The following is a 17,627-nucleotide window of genomic DNA, read 5'->3' on the forward strand; positions in this document are numbered from 1 at the left end:
CGAGAGAACACCTCACTCCAGTTTCAAAGTCTCTGCATTGACTGCTGTGTAAGAAGTTAGTTTGTCACTTAATCCGTTTGGCTGACTTGCCAACATCAGCTGGTTGTGCCACCAGCTTGCTTGCTAGTGAACTTTAACTGGGCAGACACTAAATTAAAAGAGTTTTTGGTGGACGTCACTGTTGCCTCACAGCCTGAATGTTGTGGATTTATTGACAAATACTCGCTTATCAAAATAATCGTAAGTTATAGCTTTAGTGTTTTTATGTATTTTCTCATTTCTCACTTTATAACCTTTTTTTTAGCCTTTTTTTCCTTTTAACCAGTGGGAGGGAGTTTGTTTTATCATTGTTTTAGTTACAGTTCAGACAGGAAGGAACAGACTTCAGATAACATATGAATTATACAAAAAGAAGTTTCAGTGAGTGGGAGGAGAACCAGGCACGAGTCCTCATCACAGACACTGTGGAACCTGTGTTAAATAAATGTTACATCTTACACATTCAGGGCAGAGCCCACAAGTAGAGTGGGACTTTGGGAACCAAGCGTGGTTGGGAGCATGTGGAGCCATGAGGTTTTTAAAATTGATTCCTTTTTAATGAAATGTGGTTTTACATGATAAGAATGAGAAGCAATTGAATAAAAGAAGTAATAAACACATTCATGGACTCATTGTTACAGTGTGTTCTGTAATATAAGATATTAAATCTTGATGCTCAGTCACAGTTGAATCATCCAAAAACATTGATCATATTTACTGTCAAACTCCAGCCCTTCTCCCCCTTCACCCCTCCCTCCCTGCTTCTCCTCCAATCTGCTCTCCATCTCCCCCTCCTCCAACCCTCCCTCCATCTTCTCCCCCTTCTCCTTCTCCAACACTCCCTCTATCTCTTTCTCTTTCTCCAACCCCGCTTCTATCACAGTCTCCTCCTCCCCCAACCATCCCACCATCTCCTCCTCCTCCAACCCTCTCTCCATCTTCTCCCCCTCCATCACTCCCTCTATCTTCTCCTCCTCCTCCAACCCTCCCTCCATCTCCCCCTTCAACCCTCCGATCCCCTCCTCCTTCTCCAACCCTGCTTCTATCGCCTTCTCCCCCTCCTCCCCCTTCTCCTCTTTTTCCTTCCAGTCTTGGTTTTGTTTGATCCTTTATCAGATTTTCAGCAACATCAAAACATTCTGTCCATTGTTCACCACAGATTTTTTCCTTGATTCCTTCAGTCAACTGTCTCTTTAATGACTCTCTCAGTATCTCTTTCAGTACCTTTGGCTCCTCTTTCAATATCATTTTGTAATATATATTTTTGTTGCCTAAGAAGATTGATGCTTCTTTCTTACAGCATTTTGATCCTTCTGTGTTACAGCATTTTGATCCTTCTGTGTTACAGCATTTTGATCGTTCTGTGTTACAGCATTTTGAAGTTAGACGGCATTCTTGTCTTGTACATTTTGGTGCTTTCCTTTGACATATTCTAGGCCATTCAAACCATGACATTAGAGCTGCTAGACCAACTATGGCAGCCAACAAACTAATTCCAAAGATCTGAAAAATAAACCATTCAAATAATTTTGTTATTACACTTCACTGTAATCTGTTATTTCCTACAGTTTAGTTTATAGAATGTTTTTAAAGCAGAAATAAACACTCACCCTGGATTTATTTTTCAGCTCAGCAATGATGACTCTGTCTTCATAGGTCAGGTTCGCCGGTGTTTTGCAGGCCAGCTGTGCCTGTTGTGTGGAGTGATCATTCCAACAGCAGACATACCAGTCTCCATCAAGCCATACAAAAGCGATCCACAGCAGACCAATGAGGAGTGACTTAAAAATGTCTTTACACAAAAAACAACAAAACGTCCCGATGTAGCACTTTCTGCAGATTAGCAGAAATGATTTCCGTGTCCAGAGTATTAAGACAAAGATTACAAAAACTGGCATAGACATGAATACACAACAGTCTGTGACTTGCTGTTTACATGTGCAGGTAAGGTCCCGGTCCAGCAAAATACTGTAGGTAAAGATCACAACAATGGCCCCAAATGTACCAAGGTTCTGCAGAATAAATTGTTTGCTTAGTAGCTTCTCCATCTTCAGCTGGTGTCTGTAAGGTGCAACTCATAGCCTCTTCCTTTAATTTATACCACACAACTGTACTTCTGCTTTTTTCCTTCTGGGCATGGTTCAAGTTGGTATTATATGTATTGATGAATTCATTAAATTTATAAATTAGGTGTTATTGTATCCTGATGGATGTTATTTACCAGTAATAACCGCAACAGCTGTTTGTTACCCTGTAATCCTCTATACAACGGACAAGGTCGGCCTCACACATTAAAGTGGTTAACTTGTCAGCCTGCTTGTGGTGTGAAGGTTTCTAACAGGTTTCTAACTGAGGCTGAAGCAAATTAATTCATCCAGCTCATTTACTGCTCCTGATGTCCAGCCCACTTCACACTCAGTAGCACCTGTACAGACCAGAATATTACAGATACCAAGGAGTCACAAAATAGTTATAACAACTTCATGCTTACATGTAAATGTTGTTGTGGTTGGTGGAACAGGTGTTATGGGAAAAATTGTGTCTTCCTTACTGTATGCGGTTATTATATGATTTATGATTTATGACTTATGTTCTGCAATTAATATCTCACGTTTTGTCTTACATCTGTTTTATGTATTCAAAATTTCACCTAGTTTGTTCAATGTTTGTCTCTTCCTGATAGACTCTGGACTCTAGCTCCCAAACCCAAGGCCGGGGAGTTGTGTCTCTGTCCGTTGAGACTTAGTGCTCCGTCCTCTCTGATAGTCAGACGCCAGCAATGCAGGTGTGAGAATGTAAACATCTCCACACTCACAGCGACAGGGATGAGATGGTGCATGCAGTCTGATTGGGCTACACAGACATTCCACCGTGGTCGGACAGAGGGGTTAAAAGGCAGAAGTGACTAGAGGATCGTGGGCTTTTTGTGGTGAATGCACTGATCTCCCCAGCTGGTTTTTAGTTTGTTAATGTGCACGATCAACAACCATGTTTTTGATTTGCTTTCCCCAGCTAGTAACAATGATCAGCATCAAAAATCAAAAAATTTAACTCAATACAGTCAAAAACATTATTCAGTCTTTGAGTGATTTACTGGTTTACTCATAACCCCTTTATTGTTGGTAGTTTGGGCGTCGACTTGAAAGCCATTGAGTTGGAGATGATGTGGATAATTTGTCTCCGTCCCGTCCACTGCAGTTTTGAACTTGATTCTCCCTGGGATGCTTGATCTTGTCCAGATGAAGAAGCTCCGCTGCCTGAAAGCAGATGCCCTTGATGATTTCTATTTCCTAGCTTTGTTCCTCAATTTGATTCGTCCTTTCTTTGTTCCTCAATTTTGTCCAGAGTGTTCCCCAGCCACGGCATCTTCTGCTCAACCAGCCTAAACATCACCCTACACACTCATTAGTGTATAGGGTGTAACATCTTTTAACCAGTCACAACCTACTAAGTACACTTCAACAGTCATGACCTGAACTTCACTTCGTACCTGGAAACTTGACATAATTTGGGTACTTCTCATTTTGACTTCTGGGTACTTTCCACCCCCACTGCAAAAACCTAGACTGAGCACACGGGATTGCAAAAAACTCAGCTTGCACATTGTCATGAATCTGCAGTTTTGGTTATTGTTTTCGGACAGTTCCTGTTTTATTTTGGGTTCATTTCCAGTTTTAGTTCAACCATGTTTAGTTTCAGGTTGTCAGGTAGTCTTGTGACTTTATCAGCTGTTTCTTATCTGTCATTAGTCTCAATATTTAGTCTTCAGAACTCATCTGTTCCAGTTGCCAGATTGTTGCGTGTTGTCACCACTATCCAGCATTCATCTTGATTTCCAGTCTGTGTAAGATCTACCTCCGTTCTCATTGTTGTCTTTGCCTATTCCCTGTTGGTACCTCTGCCTATGTTTTTGGATCTTCTGTTTTTGGTCATTGCCTGTCTGACGTATTGGACTAGTCTAAATTAAAGACTTTTTACTCAAGTTATGCCTAAAGAGCTGTGCATTTGGGTCCTTCACTCTTGCTCACTCCAGCCGGTTGTGATAAAACAATCTGGCCAAGCTTGGACACAGCCAGCCCCAGCCTGTCGGTGATTTTAGTCAGGGTATTTGGTGCCTTGTGGAGTACGTTTTTTCGTAGTTTTTTTTGTATGTATTTCACATGGCCTGTGATTTATTATAAAAATAAAGGAAAACACAAAAACTGGGGAAAGCAAATCAAAAACATGGATGTTGATCGTGCACATCAACAAATCAAAAAACGGCAGGGGAGATCAGTGCACACACCACGAAGGTGTGACGCAAAAAGCCCACAATCCTCAAGCTGCTTCTGCCTTTTAACCTCTCTGACCGACTACGTCTGTGTAGCCCAATCAGACTGCATGCATCCCATCCCTGTGGAGATGTTTATATTCTCACACCTGCATCACTGGTGTTTGGGAGCTAGAGTCCAGAGTCTATCAGGCAAAGACAACCATTGAACAATCTAGGTGAAATGTTGAATACATAAAATAAATAAATGTAAGACAAAACATGAGATATTAATGGCAGAACATAAGTCATAAATCATATAATAACCGTATAGAATAAGGAAGGAACACATTTTCCATTAAAGTTCCCCTTTTGATTAGACATTAATCAAACACTAAAAGAATAAAAATAGTCAAACATTTTATTTTGTAATAACAAAAGACCCTTGCAAATGAAACAATGAGTGTATTAAGTCATCAAGATTTAAAAATACACCTTCACATAAAATGCAAGTAACTTAGGGATAAAGGTTCAGAGTTGTTTTTGCTGTGGCCTACATGCCATCATCTGTAACATTAATGAAACGCCATCAATTGTCCATTCATCTTCTATTCCGCTTAATTCCATTCGTGGGGTTGCAGGGGAGCTGGAGCCTATCCCAGCTGGGTATGGGCAAGAGGCAGGGTACACACTGTACAGGTCGCCAGACAGACAACCATTCACACACGCACTCACACCTATGGGCAATGGAGAGAGTCCAATCAACCTAATGCATGTTTTTGGACAGTGGGAGGAAGCCGTAGAACCCGAAGAGAACCCAAGCAAACTCCACACAGAAAGGCACCCGGGCCGCCTCCGGGAATCGAACCCAAGTACTGGACAAAAGAACAGAAGTTGTACAACCTGATTTCTCATCCACTGTTTGAGTGAAAGGTCGCGTAGGGTCAGATCAGGAAAACCCAAAGTAGGAGCAGACTGAAGAGCAAGTTTGAGGGCAGTGAACGCCGTTAGCCGCAAACGTCCACGTGAGAGAAGAAGTGGACGATGAAGACGTCTGCATCAGAACCCTGAGTGGGGGCTCAAAGACTCCAGTGAAGGTACAGGCGGTGACAAGGCAGAGGCACGGTCAAACAACAGGTAGGTAACTTGTACATGGCTAGACTTACGGAGAGATGCTGGAGAGTTGTCATGGGTGAATGAACAAACAATCTGGCAATGGGCTATGGCAGAAACGATGATTAAATACAAGACGAGGTGAGTAATGGGAAACAGCTGAGAGACCACATGACTGGAACGTAAAACCGGAGGAAATCAGAGCCAAACAGGAACAAAACAGGAAGTTTAAAAATAAAACCGGAAAAGAGCATGAGCACAGGACATGACACTGAAACCATGACACCTGTAAGGCTGATTGTACGGTCAGAGTGTCCTCTGCAAAAACTTAAATATATAAAAGAAACAAAAACATGTAATGTGTGTCATTAGAATGCTGAGTTACCAAGCTCACTGTAGCGCATGACAGGCAGATCAAAAAAAGTTTTCTAAAAACATGCAAAGTAGGTGAATGCGTCACATGGGGTCAGAAGTCGTTCACCAGTCTCCACCCTGTTGACATCTGTTCACGAAAGGACCCACGTCCTGTCATTAGTCTCCATCATGTTTTCACAGAGGGACGTGTGGAACTGTAGAATAAAAATAAAAAACCTGATTGTTCGTTAGTAAAAGAAAACAAACGCAGACCTGTGTTCTTTCCAAAAGATGGAAGTTGACGTGTGTGTGTGAAATCATAACTCTTCAAACCTCTCATCAGGACCAGAAGACACGTGCTGCACAGGACAGGTCAGATGCATCTCTGGAGGTCGTATCACATGGAAACAAGCTGTCATGCAGGCTGCATGAGGTCTTTGTTTTCCTATAGTCTGAACAGACAAACCTATAGTGCGCACAAATCTTTTTAGAAACATGGAGAATTTTATTACTGAATTTGTTGCAAATTGAAATTGTTTAAACCCATCAGACTGCAAAGTCATGCAGCAGTTGTCATTTAACTGGTTGTTATCATTTTAAAATTACTGGGATGTTTTGAGCAAAAAGCGATTCTTCATTGTGATAAGCAGATAAGCATAAATTTGGATCAATTGAGCAAAGATGTAGATCAATTGAGCGTGTATCATCTGTAAGCGAATTTCTTCATTGCGTGCGTGGAAATGTGCGTGTGTGTGTTTGCGGTACAATCTTCTACATCACGTGAAAAGGAACCGTCACCTTCCTCCTTTCTCAACCATCAGTCTGATGTGAGACCTGACGTAGCAGGGCCAGTTCTTCTTCCAATGCCCCTCCTGACCACAGCCATGACAGACGTTTCCTGGATCCCTGGATGCAGCTCTATTGGGTCATTCACGTCTGAAGCCTCTCATGTTGTTTCAACCGGTGTCTGTGTCAGACACACACGCTTGTATGACAGTTTCACGGCCTCTGAAGCTTCAGACACAGTCCTTTCATGCTGGTGCAGGGCTTGTAGTAGCTGGTGAGTCTGAGTGGAAAACCCGTCGCACAGATTTATCATGGTCGTCGTTCACTCCCAGTTGAGTGTTTTTATTGTCATGAGCAAGGGCATCTCAGCACTGTCTGTCCCACTCTTAGAAGAAAAAATCCATTAAGCCTTCTTCTAGCCTTTTTTGCTTTTAACCTTTGGAAGGGGCTTTGTTTTATCATTGTTTTAGTTACAGTTCAGACAGGAAGGAACAGACTACAGATAACATATGAATTATACAAAAAAGAAGTAACAAACACATTCATGGACTGATTGTTACAGTGTGTTCTGTAATATGATATATTAAATCTTGATGCTCAGTCACAGTTGAATCATCCAAAAACATTGATCCTGTTCACTGTCAACCCCCCCCCTGCTTCTCCTCCAATCTGCCCTCCATCTCCTCCTTCTCCTCGTCCTCCAACACCCCCTCTATTTCCTCCTCCTCCAACTCTTTTTCCATTTTCTCCTCCTCCTCCAACACTCCCATCCCCTCCTCCTTCTCGCAACCTCATCCTCCTTCAACCCTCTCTCCATCTCTTCCTTCAACCCCTGCTCAGGCCAGGTATGAGGAGGCGGTGGACCGCAAGCATTCTCTCGAGCCTGAGTATGCCGTGTGGCTGTCTACCAAGGACCTCCAGTTATGGGTGGAGTCACGTAAGTTGGCACAAAGATTTCTTGGGCCATTTACTGTAACCAAGGTCCTTAATCTGGTGTCAGGCTTGCCTTGTCTAGGTCCATGCAGATTCACCCTACATTCCATGTCAGCCGTCTCAAGCCCGTCTTCTCCAGTTCGTTGGTTTCTCCGGCTTCTTCTCAGCCTCCTCCTCGGGTCAGTGATGGTGGGCCTGCATACACGTTCAGGGCCCTCCTGGCTTGCTGACGACGAGGTCGGGGCCGCCAGTACCTCGTTGACTGGGAAGGGTACGGTCCGGAGGAGTACTCATGGGTCCCGGCCAGTTACATTTTGAACGCCAGCCTAATCACGAATTTCCACCGGGCTCATCTGGACCTCCCCGGTCCGTCTAGATGTTGATGTGGACCTTTTGGGGGTGTGGGGTGATTTTGTTCGGCAGTTCAATCCCCTACCTCCAACATTATTTATAGTAATGTTTTCATGAGTATTAAAGAAAAGTTCTTTGCCTTTTATATGGATATTGTGTAACTGCCCTTTTTTGTTTTGGGCCATTGCCCTTAAAAATGTCTGTGCAGGAGCTGGTACCTGTGTTGAATGAATGTTACATGTTAAATGCCACATACACATTCAGGGCAGGAACCACATGTAGAGCAGGACTCTGAAAACCAAGTGTTTTGTTGGGAGCATGTGGAACCATGAGGTTTTTAAAATATGATGCATCTTGATCACAAAGTTTAGTTTATTTTTATTTGTTAGTTGAATATGCTTTTCCATCATAAGAATGATAAACAATTGACACAAAAAAGTAACAAATACATTCATGGACTCATTGTTACAGTGTGTTCTGCAATATTAAATATTGAACCTTTATCAAAGCAGAGTTTAGTTAATTAAACTTGTTTCTAGCTGCACAATGTTTTCAAAACAATCAGCAAAGAAAATTAAAGCAACCCTATAATATAATCACTCATTGATCACTTAATCAATTAATCTACTGTTATATAGAAAATAATGCAGCTGCTGACTCAAGACACCAAAGGAACGCTGTCTCCTGCCCCTTCTCCTCTATCTTCTTCATTTATTCCTTCTCCATCCAGTCTTGGTCTTGTTTGTTCGTTTATCAGATTTTCAGCAACATCAAAACAGTCTGTCCAATGTCCTTGTTCACTATTTATTTTTTCCTTGATTCTTTCAGTCAACTCTCTCTTTGATGACTCTCTCAGTATCTCTTTCAGTATATTTTGCTCCTCTTTCAAAATAATTTTGTAATATATTTTTGCTTTGCTTGACTCAGACCACGAACATAATCCTTTAACCCACACGATTATAACTGGCAGACAAATTATGATTGCCAACAAACTAATTCCAATGATCTGAAAAATAAATCATCCAAATAATTTTGTTATTACACTTCACTGTAATCTGGTATTTCCTACAGTTTAGTTTATAGAATGTTTTTAAAACAGAAATAAACACTCACCCTGGATTCATTTTTTAGCTCAGCAATGATGACTCTGTCTTCATAGGTCAGGTTTGCCTTTGTTTTGCAGGCCAGCTGTGCCTGTTGTATGGAGTGGTCATTCCAACAGCAGACATACCAGTCTCCATCAAGCCATACAAAAGCGACCCACAGCAGACCAATGAGCAGTGACTTAAAAAGTGACTTAAAAATGTCTTTACACAAAAAAAAAAAAACCTTGCGGCAAAAAGGTTTTCTGCAGAATAGCAGAAAAGTTTTTTGTATCCAGAGAATTAAGATGCAGATTAGAAAACATGGGACAATCAGGTATACATAACACGGTCCAGTTTGCTGTTTACAGGTGCACTCCAGGTCCCGGTCGAGCAAAATACTGTAGGTAAAGATCACAACAATGGCCCCAAATGGGCCAAGGTTTTTTAGAATATATTGTTTGCTTAGTAGCCTCTCCATCTTCAGCTGGAATTCCTGACAAGCTGTAGCTCGTAGCCTCTGCCTGTAATTTATACCACACAAAACTGTACTTTTTTTTTTCATTCTCGTCATGGTTCAAGGTGGTGATGAATGATTCTATACTATTTTTAAACTGTCTCGGCCTGTGGCGATGGGACATGCTGGGGCTGGTTTGGTTAATGGGAGGGGCTATCCGGGTTGCTGTTAGGTCTATCCAGGTACAGTATGTGCACACTATGTGTATAAGACAGAGTGGAAGACACAAAGCGAGCACGAGCACGCTTGAGTGAGAGAACGTGCACATGTGACAGAGGAGGGAGGGTGGTTCTGGCTGTGCTGCTTGTGAGGCAGTAGTGGTCCTTCAGTCTGGCTTGTCTGTTTCTGACTGGGGCTGGCAGGGGGTAGTGGGATGGGTAGCAGAGCTACTCTGGAACCCCTGTGTATTGCTTCCCAACTACATTGCTCCATACGTCCTACTGGTGGAGGGACTGAGGAGCTACTGGGAAGTGGTCTCTCCACTGTCCCTCCCAAAGTAATATGCTCCAGTAACTGCATTAGTCATAAACACCCATCCAGGACTTTGGAGGCTGTGTCCCTGGGGGACCAGTGGATAGAATCCTCGCTTTGATGACTCTGTCTGCTGGACCACTCAGGGAACTGGTGACCTTCCAAAGTTCCTCATACTTAAAAGCATACACATACATTTAGGGCCTGGGGGTGAACTATTTCACTGGGGCCTGGAGGTGGGGGCCCGCTCGCATAACCCACTTGCCCTGATATGGAAGGTTATCATCCAGTTTTAACTACATAATAGGGTTGGGGGCCACTGTTCAGGAGGCAAGGCAGTCAGCCAGCGGTTGTGCCCCTGGAATTCTCCCCCTTAGGTAATGCACTCTAATTCCATTAATTAAAGATATTGCTCTTTAAATATACAGTCGCTACCTCTTTGGTTCATCTTTGCTGTTCACTTACACTCAATGTGTCATAACCACCCAAGAGTTCACCTGAAGTCTAATTAACAATATTGTTGTTGAAAAATACTGCATGTATCATTGAAACATTGTTGGAATTATTTTGCTGATGTGCTGAAGCCTCGTTAGCTGTGCTATAGCTGAAGTTTCCTCCCTTCTGCTCTGCAAGAAATAGGGAGTACCTGTGTGTAGCATCAGTATGTGATGAGCCCAATGCTTGCTTTGTGCAGAAAATATTTCCCATGTACTGTGTGACTATGCACCTCCCAGAATGCAATACATATTATAAGCGGAATCCTTGTCTTCTCTTCAGTGAGAGGAAGTTGCCTTTCCTGTAAACTGCTCACTCCTTGCAAGTAAAATCCTGAAGAAGGACTCAAATGATTGTGTCTGCTTTATTTAAGATTTACAAAGGGAACTAACAATTTCAGGTTACAACATATCATGTTCAACCACTACCAATATAATAACTTTGTCTGCTGTGAAGTGACAATACATCAATTTTATGTATGTATACCACTTTAAACAGATGATCTGGACACCGAGTAAAAAGTATTCCAGCTGAAGTCACACCATTCGTTAATGGTAACTGTTTTCAAAATATTAGATTAGAGATTAGATTAAATAGACCTTTATTAGTCCCACAGCGGGGAAATTTCCATCAGCAGGCACCTTGACCGGCACTAGTCCGACAGTGGAAGCAAGTTGCAGTACAAAACCAAAAACAAACGCACATATAGTGAACCTTGCTGGAATTTTTTCTCGGGTACATCAGGACAGATAGATAAGGTCAGAGAGCAGACAGTGAGATTGTAAGGTGGGGGGGGGGGGGGGGGGGGGGTGGGGGGGTGTATCTGAATCAGTGAAGTGTTGTTTATAGAAGTATGACCGAGGCCGACCAAGATCTTATTAGTCAGTCCTGCAATCTGGGCATCCAAAAAGGGCTCAGATCTTACTAATTAGTCCCTCCATCTGGGGCCATCCTCTGGTGTAATTCCGTCAGCCGAGTAACCATGGCCCCCATCGGCGTTTGTAGCTCCATGGCTGGTGGATATGCCAACATATACATTTAACATTTAGACTTTTGCACATTCAACTAAGTGTGAGAAAACATGTGTCATTTAGTTAAATGTGAGAAAACTAGTTATAGTTGCTCCTTTTACATTCATTAAATTATGCCATCATGCCATTAAATTAGGTAAATATCCCCAAGCCCTAAGTGCAAGGCGACGTTACTACGTTAAATAACGGCGAAGTATGTAATTTTTTTATTTATTATGTTACAATTTTATTACCAATCTTATAGATTACAACAGATCATACTCAATCACTTTGCCAATAAAATGACTCTGTCTGTTTCACCAAATTTGTCTGAGAATACATTACTTTTATGTCAGAGCGGCAAAGGCGGCGGACCCACATGCACGGCACAGACAGACTGAGATATGAAAACAAAGGAATTCATTCCGAAGCTCTCAGGCAGAATCAGTGTCAGGGACAGGCAAGGTTCGTAAACAAGAGTCTGGATTACAATACCGTTCCGTCAGGCGTAAGATCGTGGTCAGGGTAGCAGGCAAGATCAAAATCCAAGGCATACAAGACAGACAGGGACTAGACAGGCTCGGCGTCAGTGGTCAAAACAAGGTTCCCAAAACAAGACTGGGCTAGGCTACGGAACACTGGAAGGTGGTGACTAACACACAACACGCGCTAACAATCTGGCAAGGTACTGGGGTGAGAGGTGGTGCTTAAGTAGAAGGTGAACTGATTACTGATGACGTGCAGGTGTGGATAATGACCGGTAATGGCAGGGAACAGCTGTGGAGTGATTATGGCAGGAAGTCCTTCAAAATAAAACCAGAGATCAGAACCAAAGCCTGACAGACAGGAAAGACTTCAAAATAAAACCAGGGAACGGAACCAGACACCACCGAAAGTAAGGAACTCAAAATAAAACAAGGGACAGGACCAGAGACTGTGACACTTTTATATGAATACCATTATCAATTTTAAATGTAGGCCAGTTCGTTTGTAGAACCCATTTAAAACTTTACTTTTTTAATGTAGGCAAGAATTTATCTTCTTTCTTTACAGGAGCATTAGCTTGGTGATCTTGGGACTGTCTCTTTTATTACTAGTTATTCTTGTTTTGGGTTTGGCTCTGTGTAGAGCATAGCAGCATTTGCACTGTTCTACAGCTAGATTCATGTCTCACTGTTCCAGTATGGCTCTGTATGATGTGCATGTGCCTACTTAGGACAGTCTGTCTTTATTTAATAAACATACACACAAAAAATGATGGCCCAGTGATTGTCACGGTTCCACTGTCATCAGTTTGCCTGACGTTTGGATCAGTCGTCATTAAAATAACCTTTTACTCAACCCTGTCTCCGAGCTGTGAGTTTGGGTCCTTCATCCCCAGCAGTTCATGACAGTGATTTATTATTCTTTCTGGCTTGACTTGACTAGAGTTTGATGTTTCGGTGAGTGGGAGAAGAACCAGGCATGAGTCCTCATCACACTACTGACACTAAGGAGCAGGTACCTGTGTTAAGTATATCAGTAAATTACTTAGTTGCATGTTACAACACATTCAGGTCAGGAACCACATGTAGAGAAGGATTCCAAACCAAGTGTTTTGTTGGGATCATGTGGAATCATGAGGTTTTTAAAATGAGGGTGGGTGGCTCCTTTCCTTGTTCCAGACTTGGTTTTGTTGTTCCATTATCAGATTTTCAGCAACATTAAAACATTCTGCCCATTGTTCACCTCTGAGTTTTTCCTTGATTCCTTTAGTCAACTGACTTTTTGACGACTCTCCCAGTAACTCTTTCAGTACATTTTGCTCCTCTTTCAATATCATTTTGTAATATGTATTTTTGTTGGCGATACAAAATTCTGAGTTTGGACAGCATTTGTCTTTTTTACATATTGGTGCTTCCCTTTGAAATAATCTATGCCATTCAAACCATGACATTAGAGCTGCCACAACAACTATGGCAGCCAATAAAAAAATTCCAATCATCTAAAAAATAAATCTTCCAAATGATTTTGTTATTACACTTCACTGTGATCTGTCTCTTGTGTGGAGTGATCATTCCAACAGCAGACAAACCAGTCTCCATCAATCCATACAAAAGCGACCCTCAGCGCACCAATGAGCAGTGACTTAAAAATGTCTTTACAAGAAAACCAAAGAAGCTTGCAGCAGTAGCACTTTCTGCAGATTAGCAGAAAAGTTTTCCGTGTCCAGAGTATTAAGACCCAGATTAGACAAGGTGGCACAAGCAGGTATACAAAACAGTGCCCTTTTTGCTTTTTACAGGTGCAGGCAAGGTCCCGGTCCAGCAAAATACTGAAGGTTCTGCAGAATAAATTGTTTGCTTAGTAGCTTCTCCATCTTCAGCTGGAATTCCTGACAAGCTGTAGCTCGTAGCCTCTGCCTGTAATTTATACCACACAAAACTGTACTTCTTTTTTTTTCATTCTTGTCATGGTTCAAGGTGGTGATGAATGATTCGATACTGTTTTTGAACCGTCTTGGCCTGTGGCGATGGGACATGCTGGGGCTGGTTTGCTTAATGGGAGGGGCTGTCTGGGTTGCAGTTGGGTCTATCCAGGTATGTGCACAGTATGTGTATAAACCTGAGTGGAAGCTAGCAGAGCTACTCCGGAACCTGGTGTGGTGGAAATTTTCCATAAAGAAGCAGATGAGAGAGTTGTCCTTTTGTGCGATTTATTGAAATAATAAAGAAAATAAAAATAATGGGGAAAGCAAATAAAAAGCATGGATGTTGATCGTAAACACATCAACAAACCAAAAACCAGCTGGGGAGATCAGTGCACACACCACGAAGGTGTGATGCAAAGAGCCCACGATCCTCAAGTTGTCTCTGCCTTTTAACCCCTTTCTCTGGCTCTGGTGGAACGTCTCTGCAGCAATGGAATTTTTTGTGCCAGCTTATCTCGCTATGAGTGAGAATGTTTGCTTTCTCACTTCTGCATCGTCATGTCTTGTTATCCAAAGGAAGGAACACCGAGCTTCCAAGACAAGATGCATTCGCTTTAACAGCCTTGGGTCTGGTGGGGAGTCAGATAGGAAGGAGCCAGAGTCCGTGGGTAAAAGACAAACATATATCATAAATTATTAGTCAGTCAAATGGAGCATCAGATGTTTAGACTTGATGTACGTCAGGGCACAAGAGATTATTTGTTTGTGTAAGACTGTTCAGTATTGCACCTAACCAGCACATGACGAGTGTGTTGGATAAGAAATAACACAAAGGCAAAATCTTTCCATTACACCTGGCTCTGCAGATCCCGGTGTATTGCTTCCCAACTACGTTACTCCACAATCATCCACTTAGGTCTGTGAGGGGCGTCCAATCGACCTAACTGCATGTCTCTGGACCATGAGAGGAAGCCAGAGAACCCAGAGAGAACCCACGAGAACACGGGGAGAACATGCAAACTCCACACAGAGAGGGACCAGGCTGCCCCGGGAATCAAAACCCACACCCTCCTTGCTGTAAGGAGACAGCTCTACCCACTGCACCACCATGTGGTCTGATCATTAAAACTCTGAATCAAAAAAAAAGTCTGATCATTAAAACCCAATTTTGTAGGCCTCTCTCTGGCCACCCCATTGAAAATTTTCTTGGGGTGCCACCTCTCTTTCTTTTTTACCTCTCAACCTCCCTCCACTGAGAGGAAAGGAGGGCTGGAGGAAAAAAACAACAACACCAAAAAACACAGGAGTGATTTCCTCTTGATCTGGGGGCCACAACTGCCCAGGGTCCCAGGATGGTGATCAATGGGGACTCCATCATCAGATATGTAAAATAGAACTTAACATTTGAGAGAGTCAGAAATTATTCTGTACTCTGACAAACATATGTCTGGGCCACACTTCTATTGACCCCTGTGGTCTATGTTTCAACCTGTTCACCCACCTGTACATCTGTGTCTCCCATCTTAATGGAATGGATACCATGAACATAAATGTATAGTATTATTATCTAGAACTGTGTTTATAAACAAGGTCTTCCAGTTTTAGAACTGGAGGAGCTGTTAATGTGTCTGTACACGTTGGCAGCACGTGGTTGTTTGGGTTGGCTGCCGTTGCAGCAACTTCTAAGAAACAATGCAAACGCTTTGATTCTTTAATCAAAGGCCAAGTGTGCCTTTTCAATATATGCACACAAATTCCCCCTAGTGTACTGAATAAGGAAATGCAGTCTGTCATTATCATCATCGGTTTTACTTTCTTTGACGTATTCAAAAGAATAGATGAATTCTCTGTACTGCAGGATGTCTCTATTAAAAACTGGAATCTCTCCCGTTGGTAAAGTAGAAAGAACTTGTTGTTTCACAAGCATACTGTATTTGTCAGGGTGTTCTGAAGAATTGTAGCAAGATCAGGTTTAATCACTAATCACTTATCACTATCACTTATCACGTCTGCACCCTCCTCAGCTCCTCCCTGTTCCCTGATTTAAACGCTCTCTTCTTCTCATTTAACAGAGCTTTAATATCAGGGATGACCCACAGCTCATTATCGGCGAAACCCCGTACCAGCCTGGAGGGTTTTCACAGCAGACGTTGGTGTGACCCGTAACACAGTCTGTGATGGCGTTCATGCCCTTGCCATGTGGATGACAGAGCTCCATTCACACGGTGGTGTTGAAAGAGTCCCTGAGAGCCTTTTTGTTTTCAGCCGTCCACCTCTTCAATGTGCGGGGCACCACCGGCTGCCTGTGTACCGCTTATATTAAAGAAATGGGGTTCAGGTTTGTAAGGTATATTTGATTGTCTTTTAATAAAGTGACTTTTTTATTAATAATAATGTTAAGAGGGATGTTGATTGGCTCCCGAGTTTGAAGACGAGATACGAGTGAGGAGAAAAAGTCAAGAACGTCTTTTAATGAAAAAAAAATAGCTTCGTAGCCACGGCGGTGAAAAGTTGGCAGGGCCATATTCAAGGCTCCTATGCCGTGGAGAGATAAGGTGGTGAACAAACTTTGGTGTTGGCATAGAATGGGTCCAGTGTTTTATTCTCTCTGGTGGTGTCACAGTCTAGATCATTTAGTCACTGTAATCACTCATTTCCGGTTTTATTTTGTCACCACTTCCTGTCGCAGTCATTGTTAGTTTCAGTCAGCCTTGCTCCCGGTTCTAATCTACTCACCTGTCTGTCATTTAGTCATTACCATTTAGTATTTAAGCACCACCTCTAAGCCCAGCGCCTTGCCAGATTGTCTCTATGTGTATTAGTCAGCAATCCAGCGTGTATTTTCATGATCCAGAATCCGTGTATGACCTCGCTTCTCCTGACCCTGATTCTCGTCTCATCTATGATCCTGCCTTGCCGTGAGTTTGATCCTAGCCTGCCTTGTGACCACCGCTTGTCTAAACCCTGTCTGTACTGAACCTGCCTGATCTGTGTATCGACCCTTGCCTGCCTGACCACGAGCTTGAATAAACCCTGTTGTGCACTGAGCCTTGTCTCCGCTGTGCGTGTGGGTCCGCTACCTCGGAGTCCGTGACAGTACAATCTGGCCACACTCGGACCCAGCCGGCGTCTTGCATCGGTTTAAGGGCTGCAAGGGATTTTGTTTTGTGTACTCAGACAACGCAGAGTCGCTATGGTGTTTACCTGCTCGAGTCTGCCGGAGGACCTCCGCTGGTGCTTCGGGGAGCTCGCGAGGAATTACGCGGAAGCCCCCAGTCTGAAGGCGCAGCTCCGCGTGATAAAACAGGCGATCGCTATCCTGGAGGAGGAATTTTGGTGGCTTGACTACCCGGGAGTGCAGACGCTTTTTGAGAAACTCCAGGCAGTGCGGAGGGATTTGGCACGCGCTCTGCGCGCGGCGCCCGCCAGCGTCTCATCAGCTGTTCCTGCTGCACCGGAAAGCGCTCCTGTCGCTGCTCAGTCGAGTCAAGCTCACGTTCCTGTCGTCGCTCAGTCAAGCCAAGCTCACGTTCCTGTCGTCACTCAGTCAAGCCAAGCTCACGTTCCTGTCGCTGCTCAGTCGAACCCAGCTCACGTTCCTGTCGCTGCTCAGTCGAACCCAGCTCACGTTCCTGTCGCTGCTCAGTCGAACCCAGCTCACGTTCCTGTCGCGGCTCAGTCGAGTCAAGCTCGCTCCCCTCCAGATCCAGTCCGTACCGTGGTCCCAGCCCCTGCTTCAGCCCTGGCAGAAGAGAAGCCCACAGCTAGCCGTCGGAGGTCCAGACGGCGTCGACGACAGCCGGTTTCCCCTGTCCAG

Source organism: Betta splendens, chromosome 7 (genome assembly GCF_900634795.4).
Source record: "Betta splendens chromosome 7, fBetSpl5.4, whole genome shotgun sequence".
In the NCBI taxonomy this organism is placed as follows: domain Eukaryota; kingdom Metazoa; phylum Chordata; class Actinopteri; order Anabantiformes; family Osphronemidae; genus Betta; species Betta splendens.